Source organism: Dasypus novemcinctus, chromosome 9, assembly GCF_030445035.2.
Source record: "Dasypus novemcinctus isolate mDasNov1 chromosome 9, mDasNov1.1.hap2, whole genome shotgun sequence".
Classification (NCBI taxonomy): Eukaryota; Metazoa; Chordata; class Mammalia; order Cingulata; family Dasypodidae; genus Dasypus; species Dasypus novemcinctus.
Window position 1 is genome coordinate 70,385,032 of NC_080681.1, and position 21,134 is coordinate 70,406,165.

At 37.0% G+C, this 21,134-nt stretch overlaps 1 protein-coding gene and 1 pseudogene across 1 annotated transcript in view; one reads left to right on the forward strand and one right to left on the reverse strand.

The window, feature by feature from the left end:
* Window positions 1–278: 278 nt before the first annotated feature.
* On the reverse strand, window positions 279–944 carry LOC101439204 (UMP-CMP kinase pseudogene; annotated as a pseudogene).
* A 19,819-nt stretch (window positions 945–20,763) lies between these two features.
* C9H1orf87 (chromosome 9 C1orf87 homolog) overlaps window positions 20,764–21,134 on the forward strand; it is an 80,682-nt gene continuing 80,311 nt past the window's right edge. The window contains exon 1 of the mRNA XM_004483872.2: window positions 20,764–20,949. The gene's annotated coding sequence lies outside the window, so the exon portion shown is untranslated. The remainder of the gene's footprint in view (window positions 20,950–21,134) is intronic.

Consider the following 21,134-nt stretch of genomic DNA (forward strand, 5'->3'; position numbering starts at 1 on the left):
AGGCACAGACTATAAAAGGATATCTTTTAATAAAAATGAAGAGCTAGCTGATACATTTGTTTGTGAGTACCATAATTAGGATGAAATTGAACCTGAACTCAATGTCTATTCCTGTGACAAAAAAAAGTTAAAAAATTTTAATTTGTTTTACTACATGTTTTCTAGACATTAACTGAGATGAAATTACAAAAAGATTAAAATTGCCTTAGAAAGGGATGTGGTAGCAGCTATCAAAGCAATATTCAAGCTTGATTTCTAAGATGCTTTTCGGTTTAGAATTAGCCTTCGTTGTCAAAAATCTTCACAACTTCATCAAAATCTTCATCAACAGATTTAGAAACATCTATTTTCATGACTTTCCCCATTTCCTTATTTAAGCCAAATAATTGCCTTTTTTGACTGAAAGCTTTCTCTGCTGTCATCAGTTGTACCACTACTCTTTCCCTTCCCAAGACATTGTTCAATTCAGATCTCATTATTACAGTGAAGGAAAAAAAAAAAAAAAACCAGAATGATTGCTATATCGGCCCTCCCATCCATGGTCGTATTCCAACCTTGAAGGTTGTTTTGGTTCCTGGGAAACCCATCAATCAAGAATTTATTCTGCAAGGCATTGGCAGTCTTTGTCTGACCCATTTCCTTCATTAATGAACTGTTATCTCCACTGGCACAATCTTTCCTTCTTTAAAGTACTTTTCAAGGAGTTCACCATACTGTGATTCTGGGTTCTTTTCATCCTGAAGAAATTTTCCTGCAGAAAGGAGAGTGTAACTGTATTTCTTGACAATGTGGGAGCACTGAGTTTCCTTGACAGCACCAGGTCCACCGAGACCAAGCATGACCAGTGACTTCATGAAGTAGGGACAGCAGAGAAAAAGTGATTGGCAGATCAGCAGCAGGAAGTCAAAGCCCAGGATGTGCAGCAGCTAGTGTTGGCAGCAACTCAGAATACACCACATCTTAGCTGGACTTTGAGCCAGGGCAGGGGATGCACGCTGGGCAGGGTGAGGGAGGTGATGGAGAGAAAGTGGTGGGCCATTGTGGCAGCCAAGGCCACAGTTTCAAATAAAATAGACTTTATGCCAAAAACTGTAAAAAGGGAAAAAGATTATCACTGCATACTGATGAAAGGGGTGAATTCAACAAGAAGACATAAATATTAAATATATATGCACATAACAGTAGAGCCCCCAAAATATATGAAGCAAGTATTGACAGATTTGAAGGGAGAAATAGATGCATTCATATTAATAGTAGGAGATTTCAATTCACCACTTTCAATAATGGATAGAACATCTAGACAGAAGATCAATAAGGTAATAAAAGATTTGAAAGAAACTCGAAACCAGCTAGACCTAAGAGACATATATAGAACACTTCACCCAACAGCAGCAGAATACATATTCTTTTCTAGTGCACCTGGAATTTTCTCTAGGATAGACCATATATGAAGTAACAAAACAAGTCTCAATAAACTCATAAATATTAAAATCATACATTGTACCATTTCCAACCACAATGGACTTAAGATAGAAATCAATGACAGAAGGAGAAATGAAAAACTCACAAATATGTGGAAATTAAACAACGTACTCTTAAATAACACATGGGTCAAAGAAGAAATCATAAGGGAAATTAGGAAATATCTCGAGGCAAAAGAAAATGAAAAGACAGCATACCAAAATTTATGGGAGGCAGAAAAGAAAATGCTAAAAGGGAAATTTATACCTCTATATGTTTACATTTAAAAAGAAGAAAGATCTCAAATCAGAGAACTTGCTCAAAACTAGAAGATCAAGAAAAAAGAACAATCTAAACCCAAAGTAAGCAGAAGGAAGGAAATAACAAAGATTAGAGTGGAGATAAATGAAATAGAGAACACACAGTGAATGGACACAAGAGAGCAGACAACCAGGGGGTGGGGGCGGGGTGTGAGGGGAAGAGAAATAAATAAAAAATAAATCTTTAAAAAAAACAAACCACAATGACATACAATTTCACAATCATTAGAATAGTTTGTGTCAAAAAATGGAAAATTACAAGTTTTGTAGAGGAGTAGAGAAAGAGGAACACTCATTCATTGCTGGCGAGAATATAATCTGGTACAGATGCTGTGCAAGATATTTGGGCAGCTCCTCAGAAAGTTTAGTATAGAATTACCATGTGACCCATCAATCTCACTTTTATGTATATACCCAAGATAATTAATAGCAGGGACTCAAACAGATATTTGAACACTGATGTTTGTAGTGGCAATAATCACAACTATCAAAAGATGAAAGCAACCCAAGTGTCAGTCAACCAATGAATGGATCAACAAAATGTGGTATAAATGTGCAATAGAATATTATTTAGCCATAAAAATATGGATGAAGTTCTGATACATGCAAAAACATTGTTGAACCTTGAAAACATTATGTCGAGTGAAATAAACCAGACACAAAAGCACAACTATTGTATTAGTTTACTGATGTGAAATAATTAGAATAAACAAACTTATAGTTAGAAACTAGAATAAAGATTACCAGGGGATGGAGTGGAGGTAGGGAATGAGGAGCTAATACTTAAATTTTACAGTTTCTATTTGGGATGATAGAAAAGTTTTGGCAATAAAATTTTGTGATGGTAGCACAAGAGTGTGAATGTAATTAACTGCACTGAATTATATATTTGAATGCAGTTAAAAGGGGAAATTTTAGGTTGTATATATGTTGCTAGAATAAAAATTATAAAAACACATAGGACTGTGTGAACCGCATTGTAAATGATAGAGTATAGCTTATAGTACAATTCTTAAAATGTTCTTTCATGAATTGTAACAAATGAACTACACTCATGCAAGGTATTAATAATAGGGTGGCATATGGGAACTCGGTATTTAATGCATTATTTCTGTAAACCTACAACTTCTCTAACAAAAAAAGAATCTTCCAGGCTCAGATGCTTCTATTGCTTAATTCCTCCATATATTTAAGGGGCAAATAATTATCAATCTTACAATTTTTCCAGATAATCAAAAAGGGGAACTAATTGCATAATCTTGATACAATAACTTGACAGGCATATTATAAAAAAGACAAAAATGTCAGAGTAATCACTCTCAAGAACATGCAAAAATCCTAAATAAAATATTAAATCAAATCCAGATTTATGCAATAAAAATAAAATACTATGGCCAATTTGTGCTTATTCCTTATTGGTTTAGCACTTGAAAGTTCAATCTATGAAATTTACAACATTAACAGAATAAATAATAAAAATCATATAATAATCTTAACAGATGAAAGTATTTGATAAAGTTCAAAATCCTACATTTTGAAAACTCTTAGCAGATTTCTAAGTATATACACAAAAGAATTGAAAGTAGGGAATTGAACAGATATTTTGCACACCAGTGTTAATAGTGGCATTATTCACAATAGCCAAAAGATGGAAGCAACCCATGTGCCCATCAACCAATGAAAGGATAAAGAAAATGTCCTATGTACACACAATGCAATATTATTCACCCATAAAAATAAATAGTTCTGATACATATGACAACTTATAGACATCATGGTAAGTGAAATGCTAGACACAAAAGGATAATTATTGTATAATCTCACTGGTATGAAATAATTATAAGCAAACTCATAGAGTCAGAATCTAGAGTATAGCTTACTGGGGACAGGGTGGGAATAGTGACTAGGGAGTTAATGCTTAAATTGTATGGAGTTTCTATTTGGGATGATGGAAAAGTCTTGGTAATGGATGGTAGTGATAGTTGTACAATGGTGTGCATTGAATTATATTTGATTTTGGTTAAAAGGGGAAATTTTAAGTTATTTGTACATACTAGAATAATATCCTGCACAACTGTCTGGAATTGGATCACTAAGAACATGTTTAGACAGAGTAGACAGTGTGGCTCTGAAAGAGTGTTCACAAAATATTCTGAGAGCCATTTACTGAAGAAAAACATTCCTTTGCTCTCAAAGCAAATTGTGTTGTTCCATCTTTCAGAAAGATATCCTTGTTCTCAACCTGGCATTGTCCTCAGGATGGTCTGACACCCAGAGCTGACACAAAGACCATACTGAAAACTCTTCCCCTGTAACATCCTCAGTCTCCCAAGCATGTTCTTGTTTTGAGGCAGCACTCAAACTTTCACTCAACTCATTGGACCACTTTAGTATTCAATTTTCTACTCTTCCAAAATTCTCATTAAAAAGAAGTTTGTTGTTTGCCAACTGGGTAATTTTTATGGACTTATTTCAATTAATCCTCATCACATACCTATGGGTAGCTTATTGGATTCTCACTTTGCAGATGAGGAGAGTAAAGGTCAGGGATGTGAAAGGGTGTTTTCAAGGTCACACAGGTACTAAGAGGCAGTGTCAGAGTCTGTCAGATACTAGAGACATGTCTTTCTTTCTATACACTGACTTAAACAGGGTCAGATTCATAGTTTTGTGTGAATACCTGAAAGCTTGAAAAAGGGAAGAATGTGAGAAACTATAACAAAAAATACACATAAACCCAAAAGCATAGCTATCTGTGGCGAAGTGAAGTACTAAAGTCATCCATAAAACATAAGTGATTGAATTACATTACAATTACTATCTGAGTCCATTTTATATTTACATCCATTTTTATATTCATTCCTGAATCAGATCTTCAGTTAGCAACTACTAATTGTCAGGCACTGGACTAAGAACTGGGAATTCAGAAGGGATTATTCTCATGGCAGTGTGACCTAGCCTCATGGGCATTACACTCTAATGAGAGCTATAAACAATTAAATTACCAACACAATGAAGTGTGTTACCTGATATGAAAAGGGAAATGATGACCCAGGTCATATTGTGATCGGAGTTCTGTTGTCAAGAAGGCCTGCAAGTGTGAAATATATTTCTTATTTAAATCAATGTTATTAAAATAAGTTTAGGACTGAAACGTATATTCCTTAATAACTAGAAAATATTTGTAAAGAGTACTTATCTTTGATGGTGCATAATAAAAGATTATTCTAATGTGATTTATTAGCTACCTTTGTTTTAGTGTTTTATAGTAATCAAGCTCATTAGCATGACTGTGAAGATGTTTCTGGTCTGATTCCACCATCCTTATCAAGTAGGATGTTGTCATAAAAACAGGAGTTTTGGAGGCTCAATCACCTAGTATGAATCTCAAGTCTGTCACTAAATTTTCTAAATTTTATTTTAATTTCTATAAAAAAGTCATTGAAAAGAGTATTGTCCCTAGGTTGTTGTGAGAATGGAGGCAGACAAGGTATATGAATATATCTTGTTTTACTTATTATATTAATCAGAGTCTTTTTGATTGTAAGTGCCAAAACCTCACTCAAATTAACTTTAACAATGGTATTTACTGACTCCTATGACTGGGAGGGGCAGAATGGATCTCACATCACACACTGCTGGATCTAGAAGTTTAAATGATGCAATCTGAGTGCTGTCCATCTCTGGTCTTTGGTACTATGCTGACTTCATTTTTTTCTACTATAAATAAACTTCTTAAGGCTTACCTTACCCCAGCTACCAACACCACAAGAAAGAGAGCAGGTTTCTCTCTCCACTTTAGTACATTTAAATCTCACAGATACTTATTGGTAAGGCTTTCATCCTGTACCCACCTCTTGAGTCAATTAATGAGGCTAGTATGAGAGAGTTATTGTGACAGGCTAGGCTTGGTTGCACTCAGTCCTGTAGCCAGATGGAAGGGTATGCAGTATTAGCAGCCCTACCAGAACCTAGTGGAAAAAGTTCTGGGGGAGAAGCAAGTCAAGAAGAGGGCCTGTAGTAAAGTATGCTTGAAAGTCAAATCTATTACTACATAATCCACTGCAAACAGTGAATCTAAAGATAAGATTTGTGGATTTAGACAGATACGTTTCCATTTTCTACATCTAAGTATTTCACTGCTCTCTGGTTCATTTTCCTCATCTGTAAAATAAGGCAATTCAAAAGATTGTTGCATGCTTTGAATAAAATAATAAACACAGGTTGCTTTGTACCTTGAACATAGAATTGATCTGTGAATGGTAGCAATTATTAATAATATTAATCCCCATCTTGAAGACTTGGTCATATCCATTGAACTCTCCAGTTGAGTGATCACAAAAACAAGGACAAGTGCCTGGAGCCCTGCAGACATCCTTTACACTCTGGGAATTTTAGAAATGATTTATAAATGATGACAGTTGGTCTTGAGTAAAAGAGAGGCTCACTTTTAGCTGTGCTTAAGGACAATCATATAATAATTTTAATATCTTGTGCTGCATGGAGCTCTTATTTTTCAAAGTGTTTCCCATCAATTACATCATTTTACTCTTAAATATCCCTATGAGTCAGGGAAGACATTATCACCATTAGATGTTCATATTATTGATTTTTTAAAATGCTTTGCTTTTTATAGAGTAAACACAGCCATTTCCATTTTTAAACTGTTTCTAATATATTTTTTCAATGAATTCTGGTGCTTAGGTTTCTCTGGCTAGATATGTCACTAAATTGGAAATGGCATATTTCTTTGACAAATGCTGAACAAGATGGCTTAGGAAGAGAATCACTAAGAAATGGGAAAGCTGGAAGATGCATTTTAAGTACAAACAAATGGATTTTAAAAATCTGTGTTTCCCATTGCTGAGCTTCTGTAGCAACTTGAGTCAGGAGAATCAAGGGATCTGTGAACTCGCTAACACAAGTTTAGCAGCTGTTCACATGGGTCCCAAGCAAATGCCAAATGCATGCATTTCTCAATGTTAACAGAACCAGTGGAAAGACTAGGCCACCTAAAATCTTGAAATCTGCCAAATTACTCTAGTTTCATGAAACTCATGAAAATGAGTTCTTACCTTCTTTTCTCATTGTGCAGAGTAGAAAGGGTGATGCTAATGGGAGAGTGCTCATCTAGATAAATCTCAGAAGTCCCAGATTCTACTATTCAGCTCTGTCTCTTAATACTACTTTAGGAAATTCACATGGGCTCTCTGAGTCCTATTCACTTTGGGAAAGAGGAAATATCATGAATTTCTGAGAAAGGCATATCTGGGTGTGGATCCACCTTTTCTGCATTCTGACTTCATGACAAGTTAATTTCCTGAGCTGTAATTACATCATTTTAACTGCTTATATTTTAAAATTAAATAACACCAATATGTGAAAAGACCTAATCCAGTGCCTGGCATATAGTAGAAGAAAGCTATTTATTATTTTATCTCTCTCTAGAGAAACAATTAATTCTCTCTATATTTGATAGACACATAGATATTATATATAATAATAAGTACACACATGTAAAATTATGGAATTTTAAAAATAAAAACTCAGTTATTTTTAATGTTTGTAAATACATGTAATATACAATAAACATGACATACTCTGTGTTATTTAAGATTCTTGAATAAATATTCCTTTTTACAAAAGAATACCATTGTATAAAGACTGGGAAAAGGATCACATATTTCTTTATGTAATAAATTCTTACTGAGGCTAGTATGAGAGAGCCAAGCACTTCATAACTAAAATGACATGATCCCTGTACTATATCTACTAGCAAAGTTTCAGGCAATTATAACAAAGGGTTGCTCCTCTCTGAGGAAAGTACCTAGGGAGAATATTCAGGGAATATATAAAAGGTCCGCTAAATCCAGCCTCAATAGAATTTAGCCAGATAAAAATAACAGAAAGCACAGGATTCTAGGGAGAGTGAAGGGAATATATGCGTGAGCTTTGAGGATGAAGCTGAAAGATGCTTCCTCAGTCATAGTCTATAAAAGCAGACTGGCAAATGATGAGACCAGAGATGAAGCAGTAACCAGATGATGAAGGTGGGTCTTTCTAGGAGTTTCAGCCTGTCTTCTAAAATAACCAGATCAGTGTATGCACCTACATTAAAAAAACAAAGCAAGAAGTATTTAGCTTCTTACTTGCTCTGGCAGCCAAAAATTCTTGGATTGGTCTCTGAAGATAACCAGTTCCACAGTCCATTCAATGCCTTGTGGGAAATCTGGCTTCAGAGTCTGGCTAGTTCACTCACCAGGTATATGTCTTTGGTCAAATTGCTGAATACCTAGGCCTCAGTTTTCCCACTGTTAAATGTTGACAGTCATGCTGCAGGTCAGTCTCCTCTTCCGCCAGTCAAGTGAGATCAGCTTTTAGATGAAAGGAGAATTTTGATGTCACCTCCTACCCTACAATTTGATACTTTCATTATAAAATCCTAATTCTATCATCAGTCAGTAACTATAAGAAAAATGGAAATATCTCTGCCTTGTAAGACTCTTGAGGAAATGGTAAAGGAATTGGAACTCACTTATAAAAATCAAGTAACAAACCTGATGTAGCTGTTGGTTAACTCTAGCCTGAGTTGTGCATTGCATGGGAAATGAGCACAGCTTTGAATGCAGCAGATTTTGCTTATTTGGGTAGTGCTTCTAATCAAGGCATATATATTTTCCCTCAATCACAGGAAAACAAATTGGCAGTGGCATATTGCTTTGATATTTCAACCATTTGCTGGATATCCAGCCCTCCAAAATGTCTTTAACAGAAGCATGAAGCATGAATAGGCCAAACTAGAGAACCCAGTATTTATGAGTCTATTTGAGCCTTGTAAAGATTTGATCAGCAAATATGCCAATTGATACACCATAATGTTTTACAACTGCAGTTGTCTTGGTCTATAAAACGTATTATAATTCTGAAAGGATTTCTGTTTTCTTTGCAGACATTTCTGTTTTACTGCCACCGAGTGGCCTAAATAAGAACTGGCAGTTTTGCTGCTATAGTTTCAGGATGGAGAGGGAAGAAATGTGGTTTTGTTTTTAAGTATATAAGCAAATAAATAATACTGATAGGCATCTTCTTCTCCAGAGTTATTATTCTACTTCCTCCATTTCCTTTCCCCACATACAATATTCTTCCAGAATCCACAAGGCCCTAGTATGCCTTATGACCTATGATATCACAGGGAATCCTAGTTTTGTGACTAAATAATTCATTGTATTTTCCTGGGCTTCAGTTTTTCCATAAATGAGATTTGGTGAAATTCCATGTAAGGTTCTTTCTAGCTCTGATGTTTTTCCCTATCCACCATGAGTTTTCTAATGTTTAAACACCATTCTACCTGAATCGAAGATGTAAGATAATTTATAATGTACATACTTTGAAGCAAGCACGGTGTCTTATTAAAGAGTCCAAGATCATAAACTGTCTGCATCCCCAGTTCTAAGAGGCCTCAAGAAGAATGAAAACTAAAAACTGCAAATAAAATACAAAAAGAAAAAAACTAACAAAAAAGAAGAAAAAGAAAAAAAACAAAACTGCATATGTGTAACTGAAAAGAAAACATAACTAAGTATATGTGTGTATTACAATATATGTATATTGATAGATTAGATAGATAGACAGCACTTTAGTAATGAGGCAAACTTGAGTTGAAATCCAGACATTACTATTTGAATGACCTAGGCAATATACTTCTCTAAGACTCTGTGGCTGTTTTATAAATACAAAATGGGAAAATAATAAGGTATAATGATATAATAAAATATTGCATAAAGTAGAATAGGAAAGAATCTTTTTCCTCTTTAACCTGTATTTATACCTCAGAGTACGGAGGAAGTAATTTCCTCCTCTCTCTCTACCCCTTACTTTGCCGCCTCAAGGGAGGCGTAGTTAATGCTAATGAGGAAAGCGAACATATCTGGGGCCTGTTTTTACCAAGGGAAGATGGCACAATGTTGAAAGGGAAATGCACTCTCTTTCACATTTTATGTTCTCCTGGTGATTTAGTGTATGATACTCTAAGCCCTGGCTGAGTATATGAACTCAGACACTGCTGCAGACTCAACTCTCACCACTGGTGGGATGCAGTCTCAAATCAGGGATATAAAAAAGGTCTATTTTTGCCAGTTGTGATTTTTAATATTTAGTGGACCATTAATAAAGCTGATATTTTGATCCTTATTTGATTCCTTGTTTCCACATCTGTCAGATGTAACCCAGAGGAGAGAAGTTTCCAGAAAAAGCAGTCGTCTGATAACAGAGAACAAGAAATGGGTGGTGTTGAAGAGCAAGAATCAGTCCCTCAGGAGCATTCTGGGTTGACTGTGGTAGAGATAACTGTCTTGGACAAGCACACTGGGATGTAAAGTGGAGCTCCCTTCTAGGAGTTTCCAAGAGTATTGAGCAGAGGGAGCAAGAGAAAAATCCCACCCACAATGTACTGAGCAAAGAGAGAGGAGGAAAAGTCCCATTCTACAGAGATTCTGTGATTTCCTGGAGCTAACAGCTAACAGTAATCAAAATATTGATTGTGAGGCAGTAAAGCGGTGTTGAGTCCCATTAGATCAATGATTTTCACCTGGAAAGAATACCATCCCCACAAGGGCATTTGAAATGGGGGGTGCATATTTTGATTGCCACAATGGTTGGAATGTACTCCTGACATCTAGTGTTTGGAGGCTAGGGTTGCTAGATGCCCTGCAATGCGCAGGATGGTCCTATAAAATGAGAAATGTTGCCAATACTGACCACAGAGAAATGGAGCATTAACTTGGAGGAAGAGACAATTACTCATCACTTCTTTCATCCTTACATAAACCATTTTCTTAGCACTTTCGTGTCAGGCCCTAAATCAGAATCTATGGGTTTGATATCAGAGACACAGCCCTCCATGAATTTCAAAGAACCCCAGAAAAGGTATTTCATACATTCTCACCAGTCTACCAACACTGTCCTTCTGTTGATTTTATTTTTCTTCCCTTGAGTGTATGGTAACTGCCCAGGAAGCCATTTAAGGATAGCCACATGCTACAATCACAAAGGAGATGCCTTCCATGGGGATGTGGTCCAGAGCGCTCAAAGCATCAAACCCTCAAGACCCTGTAACAGAGCTGTATTCTGTATGATTTTCACAGTGCTGAGGCAACAAGGGCCTTCATGAGGAAGTAGAGGAAAATATCCTCTATTTCCCTTTTGTGATACACATTGCAACCTGTTCACCAAACAAGTGCTGCTGTGTCCCTGTCTCTGTCTCCCCACATTATCTCCTTTATCATCTTTTCTAGCTGCATGTAGACTTGTGTACATAGTCATACATTTCAGAAAAACATTATAATGTCCATCCCATTTCAGACTCAGTCCTAGATACTCACACAAAACCACTTTATTATTTTCCTTCAGCCACTCTTGGAAATCCACTCTCTGAGGCCCAAATCACCAGTTCAGTTAATCAGATAAATCTAAATTCCAGTTTAGCCTTCAGCTGGAATGTTCCGTGCCCCCCACTACCTATGAACTGAGTCAAATGTATTTTTCACATATGTTAATAGGTATTTAGATATTGGTAGACATATTATATAGATATAGGTAGATAGATGAGAGAGAAAGAGATGATAGATATGCATACATACATAGAATATCATATGTAATATTTGGCATACACCACTCTCTTAATTTTAGCTATTCTCATTAATACAATTTTCAACAACTGTTTTTATTAATGCCATTTTTTTTTAAAGGAAGAAGCTAAAGTCATAGAGCAAATAGTTTATACAGATAGAATTCAAACTCATCTTTGCTTAACTTCCAAGGTCAAGCACTTTTGATTAAACCATACTATTCCTATGTTCTACCTAATAATGGGACACATATAGGAGGCTTTGGGAATGCACATTTTATATACGTTCTTAATTCCCTAAGTATGTGTTTCTCTCTCATCACATTCTGACAGAGTGTTCCTCTGGAGACTGTGGTTTATAATGTTAGACTGCATTTTGCAGCTGAAGCAAATGAGGTGTCAGCTGTGTGTCGGCGAAGCTTACATCACAAGCAATGCACACCAATTTGTGCTACTCTAGAGATAATAACAGGCAGATTACAGAAATAAGTAGGTATCCTTCTTTCATTATGTGCTGTGGGTGGATAAACTGTAAACAACATTTCCTTCATTGGAAAGTGGTAAATGCAACAGATGGGAAGATTTCTGTTAATAGTATAGTAGAAATCTTATGTTTTTGCACTTTACTTATAAATACTACCTTGCTCTGAATCAAGGCAATTTTTTTTTAAAAGAATGGGTGTGGTGGACATTACTAGGGGTTATTATTATCCAATTCACCCCTCTTTATAGGCATGAGGAAACTGTATTTCTAAGCCCCTTTCTCAGTAGGTAGGATCATGTGATTCATTCTGGCCAATGTGCTATTAGCAGTTATAGTGTGAGCGGGCCTTTAAGGACAAAGCACTTAGTTCCAGGTGTGTAAGCTTCCAGAACTTCCTTCCCTTGCCACGACAACCATGGAAGCATGTGTTGAGATGGAGGTGCCATAGGGTTCATGTAGACCTTATGTTGAGTAGGACATGGAGAATAATTGCCCAGAGAGTTGCCCAAATCCACAGCAGAATGTGTTAATGAAAAATAAGATTTCGTTTTGTTAAACCACTGAGATTTAGGTATTATTTGTCTTCATGGCATACTTTTCTAACACTTTGGGTGCAGTAATTTCATTCATGCTGTCAAATAGCACATACAAATTCTCTCTGTCCTAGTCAAAAATACTAGATGCATTTTAATCTGGTATTTAAGGTCTTCCATAATCTTGCCCAAACCTACTTCCCCAGTTTGTCTTCTACCATTCTCCAAAATAAAATTCAAAAATTAGACACTTGTCCTTGACCACATCTCATAATTGATTACTTTTTGAGTCTCTGCTTGTTTTATTCCTTCTGGTAAGCATGTTTTAACCTCCTTTTTCATATGTCAAATTTACACCTATCTTTAAAGGTCCAACTCATAATGCTAACTCTTCTATGAATTCTTCCCCAATCCTACTATTCCAAAATAATCTTTCTTTCAAATTTTCACATTTATTTCTTATTACCCCTCTTTATGTTTTACTTTGTATTATGATGTATGATTTTTTTATGCTCATGTTTAATCTCTTCTGTTGGTAAATCATGAGGCTCACTCAAATCTTAGTGACCACTGGATCCTAAACAATTTACCATCGTGTCTTAAAATTATGTTCAATATACACTTAATAAAAATATCCATGATACTAATATATGATAAAATTAATTTAGGCTACTTGGGGGCACTATCAAGAGATATTACTTCTCTCAATCACTTTCTTACTTTTCCCCAAGAGGAAAGACCATTATCCTAATCAGGCCATCTTTATTAATGGGTGGAGTTGTTGGGAAGTGAAAGATCCTACATATACATGGGAGTTCTCTCCCTCTTCCAATCCATGAAGCAGTATCAAAAAATGGAACAACATTCCTTCCCCAACAAGCATTCAAGAACTGGGGAGTTTATGACACTTTAGGCTTGGTGACCAGTAGTAAAAAGATTGGGACTGCGAGGAGAGTAACAGCAAGCAGCAGCAGTATTAATATTCAGTAAACACACAGAGTGTGCCAAAAATTGTGCTAAGTCATTTACCTATGTTATATTGTTTGCTCTTTCCATGATCAGTAGATGGTGTAACATAAATAATATTTAATAAGCTTTATAGCCAGGTGGTACATGTTTGAATCCCAGCCCCACCACTAACTGGGTAACTTTGGACAAGGTATTTAACTTCTCTTTGCCTTAGTTTCATTAACTAAAAACAGTACTGCCAAACTCATAGGATTATTATGATACTAAACGTGTTGATAAATACAAAACACTTAGAACTATCACATGAGAAGTACACAATAAATATTGCTGTATTAGTCAGGGTTCTCTAGGGAAACAGAATCAACAGGAGATATCTGTAAATAGTACAAAAATTTCTAAGAGTCTCTCATGTGACCATGGGGATGCACAAGTCCAGGTTCCACAGGCAGGCTGCAAGCCAGGGGCTCCAATGAAAGTCCAATGAAGATCCTTCATAAGTTTCCAGGAAACGGTGGCTCTCCAAAGACGAGGTGGGAAATTCTCTCTGAATGCTGAAATCACTTTCCCTTTAAATGGATTCAACTGATTGGATAAAACGTCACTCATTGCTGACGGCAATCTCCCTGGTTGATCATAGATGTAATCAGCCATCTGTGCAGTAAAATCACTGATGACTCAAGCCCATAAATGCCCTTGTATAATAATTTGCTTGACCAAACAACTGGGCACAATTAACTGACCCAGTTGACACATTAGCCTAACCATCACAATTACTTTGAAGAAAAATGATATAGTTAGTGTTATTATCCTTGCTTTACAGATTAGGACACTAAAGCATAAATGCCACACCCACTGCCCAAGGACACATATAAGTGACAGAGCCAAAATTTGAACCCAAGACTTCCAGTCTCGGAATCAGTGCTCTTAAATACTCTACCATATGGAAGAGGTCTGCAGAACCACTGAGCGAATATGTAAAGAATATTCATGCTCCATTTGGCTGGGTGGTGAGATGGTTAGACAAGATAACTTGTGAGGTTCATTTCAAAGTTGAGATTCTGTGATTCTATTTATAATGTTAAAACTTAAAAGCAGGTAAGGTTCTTAATAGTACAGGGCAGTTACTCTACTAATGGCTGAGATGGCTAGAATTATATTGCCATCTGATCTTTCTATGGCTTAGAACTTTCTATTTTGCAGTCATTCATTTTCTAGGACCTTTTATTGCAACTACATTTTCCCAAGCCACTTTTATGGTACCATAGAGATTTTTTAAAAGAAAGAATACAATGCTTTAGAGTCAGATGTGAATTTGAATCATCGCTCTATTGTGCATTTGCTACATGACCTTGGACAAATTATTCAACCTTCTAACAAGTTAACCTCTAACAGGTTCTAGCACTTTATAATTTTCTGGGTACCATCTCTTCCCCACAACTAAGGGCTCCTAGCAACAGTTTTGTACATGATTCTACCATCATCTCTCCCTTCTCCAATGCAACAACTGAATGGTTCAGATGTTTCCTGACCCAAAATAGGAAAATCATAATTTCTTCTCTAGTAATTGGCAAATGGGTCTTTTGCTAGTCACTTGAATGGAAATGATGTTAGCACATGAATTGTGATCGGTGACTTTTTCTCCTATGGTCTGGGGAATCAGAAGACACTAGTGCTTGGTAAAAGATTGAATAAATAAAACTGATGTTCAGAAAGGAGAAGAGACAAAAGTCAGAGAAAAGAGAAATGCTACTCCATGTTTCCTGACTGAATAAATAAAGCTGCTGTATAGAAAGGAGAAGGGACAAAAATCGGAGAAAAGAGAAATGCTACTCCATGTTTCCTGACTGTTCCAGAGGCCTGGGTACATTTTTGTATTTTGCTTTCAGGAGAAACTCCCCTTTTGCTATAGCTGACTTTCACAGTACACCTGGTATTTACAAACAAGAGACCCGACTAAGTCAACACCACAAGCCAAACTCTTCAAGTGTGTAACAAAGAAAATAATATATTCCTTATAGAATCATTACTGAAACTAAATGAAGTACCACATGTAAGGGACCTCACACAGTGACGAGTATGTAGTAAACCTTCCATAAATAGTAGCTGCTATCCTTTGTTAAATTTTGCTTGCTTATCATAATCACTATTATTATGTTATTGCCAATTATACAACATATGTTTATTTTCTTTCATTTATTTAAGAGACATTTATGATCACATGCTGTGTGCCAGCACTATGCTTAGAACTGGCTATATGATGAATAAAACATAGAATTTAGCATAAACAGGAGCGATAGAATAGAGGAGAAGATATCTAACCCAGTACTTAAAATTAAGAGTGGTAGGTGCTAAAATCTCCTGGTTTATTGAAGAGAGCAGACCCATTTGCTTAGGTGTGTGGGGAATAGATAGCTTGACAGTCACATTTGAGTTGATCTTGAAAGTTAGAAATGTAGCCATGAGGAAGACATTTTAAGCAAAAAGAACACACAAAACAAACAAAATTTTAAAAAGGACTAGGCAAAAACATGTAGGAATAAAACTTGACAGAAGGTTTGAGAAATTGCAGGTAACTTGGTGCAGCTGGAATATTATTAGGTGGGGAGAAAAGGAATGGGAGATGAGATTGGGACTCAACCAAGGAGGCCAGAATCAAGATGTATATTATCCTTCTGAGGTAACACTAATAGCAGGGGACTCTTACAATACACCCAACACTATTCTAAAGCATTTTACATCTAACTCAGTTTATCCTTTCATTTCAGCAAGTGGTATTATCCATGAGGAAATAAAGTTACAGAAAGACAAAGTAGCATAGCTGAAGTAACACAATACCAAGTGTAAAGCCTAGCTCTGGACCCAGTAGGTCAGAGCCTAAAGTCTGCTGGTTTAATCACTATGCTGTGCAGTCTTTTTATGACAAAGCTGTGAACAGGTTTTAAAGAGGAGGTAATCTGACCATGTTTGCATCCTATTAGCTTGCCCTTGTTCATCTTCCCACCCAGTCCTCTATTGGTCATAAAGAGCATTACCTTGGGTCCTGTGTCTTTTGGTGGTGGTGGAGTATACTACTCCATTTTTTCTGCAGTACGGCTAAGTTTAACATCAGTATTTGTTCCCCCCCGCCTCTATATGGACAGCAACTTCACTGCAAAAATGCTTCATTTTGATAGATCAATGACTAAACTGTTCAAAATAGAATTTATTCATTGCTTCTTATTTATTAGACTCATTCTACTTTGACTTCTCTGGGAAAAAATAAAACATTAGAGGCTTTTTTTCCCTCTTCCTTATTCTGTTAGATGGTAAATGCAAAACCATGAAGGTTTAGGAGGGGACATTCTTTGGTCCCCTTATTACAGCTATTAATCTTTCTTTGGGGGAAAACAGAGAAAGAGAGCTGACTCTAGCGAATGGAGATGTTTCTGTGGAATCTTTCTCTGGTGACTCATAATCTAAAGCAGTTGAATCCAAGGAAGGCAGTTTTTGCCACAGTATTTAATCTTATGTAGACATTTATTGCATAGCTTTTTGTTTTGCCTTGTTTAATATAAACCACTAGGGAGAAGTTCTGCAGTTCTATCATTTCATAAAGGAGTATGTAAAGTAGAAAATCCCAGATAAGAAAGGGCCATCCCCCTTAAGAATTCTGTTGTAGAATCTACAATGACAATAAAAAACATTAGTATTAATACTAATAATAACAATGGCAAACAAACACACATAGAAGCAGTGTAGAATAGCGACTCCATCTTGGAGTCCCAAGAACTGGATTTTTATTGCAGCTCTAAGTCTTCATAGCTGCATACCCTTGGACAGTTACTTATCCTCTCTAAGTCTCAGGTTCCTCATCTCTAAAACAGAGATGGTAATAGTCCTTTTTCATAAGGTTGTTGTGAAGATTAAATGGGATACTAAATGCAAACCTTTAGCACAGTGTCTGGCACATAGTACACATTCACAAAATGTTAGTTGCTTTTGTTATAAACAAGAATACATTTTATTGGAAGCCTATTACATGTCAGAAGCTCTAAACATATTATCTCTAATCTTGACAACCATACAGGTTAACTATTGTCTCTACCCTACAGGTAAGAACTAAATTACTTGTTCAAGATCTCTCACGATGTAAGTGACAAAGCAGAGGTTCCCTTAGTTCTGAAAAATACATAAAATTTCATCTGAATACCTTCAAACTGGTAGAAGAGCTGACCAATGGAAAGCCTCCCTCTAATGTCATTATGTTTCAAGTTGACATTTATAGAGATATATAAATTCAAGATGAGATTTTCCTCCTTTAGTAGAATATCTGATTTGATCAAAATCAATTTACTTCTTCAAGATTCATCATAGAATTTACAGTGGAACTCGAAATGCCATTCAGTCAATTAAGTGTATCCCATACATAAACCTAACTACCTGAAGTTTAAGAATCTGTATTACTCAGAACTCTTGTGCAATGACTAATAAAGTCCACATCAAAATATCTTAAACAAAAGGGGTATTAATTGATTCCTATGCTTGAGAAGTTCAGAAACTAGTATCAGGAATAGCTGGATCCAGGCTCTTTACTCTCCACTCCATTCCCCAGCTGGATCCATTTTCAGTTCTCTTTCCTTCTGTCGGCAGGCTTCTTTTTTTACTGGAAAAAAGCAGTCTAGAATCTCAATACCTTATCATCACAGTTTAGTAACCTCATGAGACGGAAGACATCTTTTTCATTCAATATCTAAATATTGGTCATAGATAAGAACTCTGCTTGGCCTCCCTAAGTTATAGAGCACAATGAGTTCTATAAAGAAGTGAGATGGCAGTAACACTTTGATTCACAGGCCCCAAAAGGACTCTGCAGAATGGGAAAAGAGGTTCCAAATGGAAGGATTTCTCTTCACAGAAAGGAATAATAGGAAAGTATGCTAAGTAGACAGAACTCCAATGAGTAAGTATAATACTCAGCCATTTTCAGGAAAAAAAAAATAGCATTTAATTTTTGTTCTGTTCTCCCTCATTAATTTATTCAAAAGATTTTTATGGAACACTTACTATAGTCTAGACACTGTTCTGAATGTTTAATAAATACAGAGAAGAAAAAGAAAACAGAGTCCTTCAATAGTATCGTACTACTAGTTTCCAGTGACTGCTATAACAAATTACCACAAATTTGGTGGTTTAAAACAGCACAGATTTATTCTTTTACAGTCTGAAATCACTTTCACTGAGCTAAAGTCAAGGTGTCAGAAAGGTGGGTTCATTCTGGGGGCCCTAAGAAGAGTCTGCTTTCTTGCCTTTATAGCTTCTGGAAGCCTCTTGTAGCACTTTGATATTATTGATGAATTCCAAAAAGAAATATTGGATTATGTTTTAAGCTAATCTTTTCCTCTAGGCATATTAGATTATATTGAATTCATAGGTTTACTTGATTAAGTAATTAGGTAAACCTCTTGTGCCTGTAGTGCCCTCCAAAGGATGGGGACTCACAGATAAAAGGCATAGCAAAAGACAGAGTTAAGAATTTTTGATGTTGGAGTTTTGATGTTGGAGTTTGATGCTGAAGCCTTAAGCTGGAGCCCTGGGAAGTAAGCTTACAGAGGAAAGAGAAGCAAGCCCCTATAAAGAGGAATGCTGAGCCCAGGAAAAAGAAGCCTGAGGAAGGGAGGAACCCAGGAAGCCTGAACCCTCACAGTCATCGGCAGCCATCTTGCTCCAACATGTGGAAATAGACTTTGGTGAGGGAAGTAACTTATGCTTTATGGCCTGGTATCTGTAAGCTCTTACCCTAAATAAATACCCTTTATAAAAACCAACCGATTTCTGGTATTTTGCATTAGCACCACTTTGGCTGACTAATACACCTCTTATATGCCTTAGCATATGGCCTTTTCCTTGAATTACTCTAACTTCTCACTTCCATCATCACATCTATTACTTCCTTTTCTATAATCAAATTTCCCTCTGTCTCCCTCTTATAAGGTACTAGTGATTACAGTTAGGGTCCATGCAGAAAATACAGGATAATCTTCTCATTTCAAGATCCTTAACTCAAACACATCTGCAAAGTCCCTTTGCCATATAAAGTAGCACTCACCTGCTCTCAGGATTAGGACATGGACCTCTTAGGGTGTCATTATTCAGTCTACCGCAAGCATAATACAGGAAGGTGTGACAATCCAAGCAAACAAATGGCCATTCTAGCAGGCTAAAAGAAAGAAACCACATATATAGGGGATAAAGAAATTACTTTCAGCTTCTGGGATCCGGTTTGGCTTCTTGAAAGATAATAATGATAATAATGATTATAGCAAGCATTTATATTGCTTATTACGTGACACACGTTGTTCTGAGAGCTTTATTTTTAGAGCTCACTTAACTCTCATATAAGGTCATTTTTATTCTATAGAAGATGAAACTGAGGCACAAAGATATTAAATGACTTGCCAAGATCACATTGCACTAGCACAGCAGCATTTGAACCCCCAGGGTATCTGACTCCCAAGTGCAGTGCATACTCCTGACCATTTGAGAAAGAATTTAAAGGCTAGATAAACAGGTTGACACAATGAGGAATTAGACAAAGAGAAGACAATGAACAAGGACACAACGACAGGAAAATGAAGGGTAGATTCAGTCCAATGAGTAGATTGAGTTGGACGGAGTGTAACAAGCCTGGGATAAGGAGTGGGAGACTAAGCTAGAGATTTAATTTGAGGCCAGAGGTTGGAAGATTGTGAAACCATGGACATTCTCCATGGTGGGTGGGGAGCCCCTTGAGACAGGTGACCAGTTGAGGGGCGTAGCAGACCTATGGGGAAGATTGATCTGCATCTTGTGAAGACTGTCTGGGATAAATTCTCAACAACCCAAGCCTTGATTTCTTCATCTTTAAAATAAGAATACAATTATCCTAGGATAATTGTTATCTGACTCTAAAAAGGAAGCAGCATTAAAGGATCTGGAAGATGGATGCCACTCAAAACTGGTTAGAATTATTAAAAATTTTTATTTGATTCTGTCACCAACTTTTAGGTCTGTGTTATTTTTCCTTATTTTACAGATGAGGAAACGGAATCTTGGGAGATGAGGAGGGATTTACCCAAAGTCCTAAGGTGGAGGACCATGGATTTGAACTGGTCATATAAGATTCCTAACCATGTGCAAATCTCACAAAGGGGAATAAAGTTTTAAGAGTGGGATGAGCGTGACCACACAGATGAGAGTGATAGGCTTAAAGAAAGCCGCTGCCAGCTCCTGAGAACGTGCCAAGGCACAGATTTGAGAACACCTGGGCTCTGCCAGCAGCCACGCCTCGGGCTTGGGGCCCAAGTAGCCCCGCCCGCCGGTAGGTGGGTGGAAACCTGGTCCCCGCCCAGCAACAGTCCTCTGCGTCCTTACCGACGGGGCGGGAACAGCCTCCGCAGCTAGTCATGCCCGGTAGTTGGCTCGACTCCTGGACTCCAATCCCTCGCCCTGGGCACGCAGGGCCCCGTGTCCGGTTCCGCGGGGAGAAGCACTGACCACGCACCGCTGAGCTGCCTGGGTGGGGGAAGCGCCCCCTTCGTGGTAAGGCCGCGCTCTCCTCTCTGCCGGGAAAGGTCTCAGGGCTGATGCGCAGCTGCTGGAAAGCGAGGGGACTTGACTATCGCAAATTCTGGTCCTTGAAGTTTCCAGACTGCTTCAGAGAGGTTGCGAGTCCCCTCTGGATGGAACTTCCCTCACAGAGCTGTCTTAGCGCTGACCACACACTA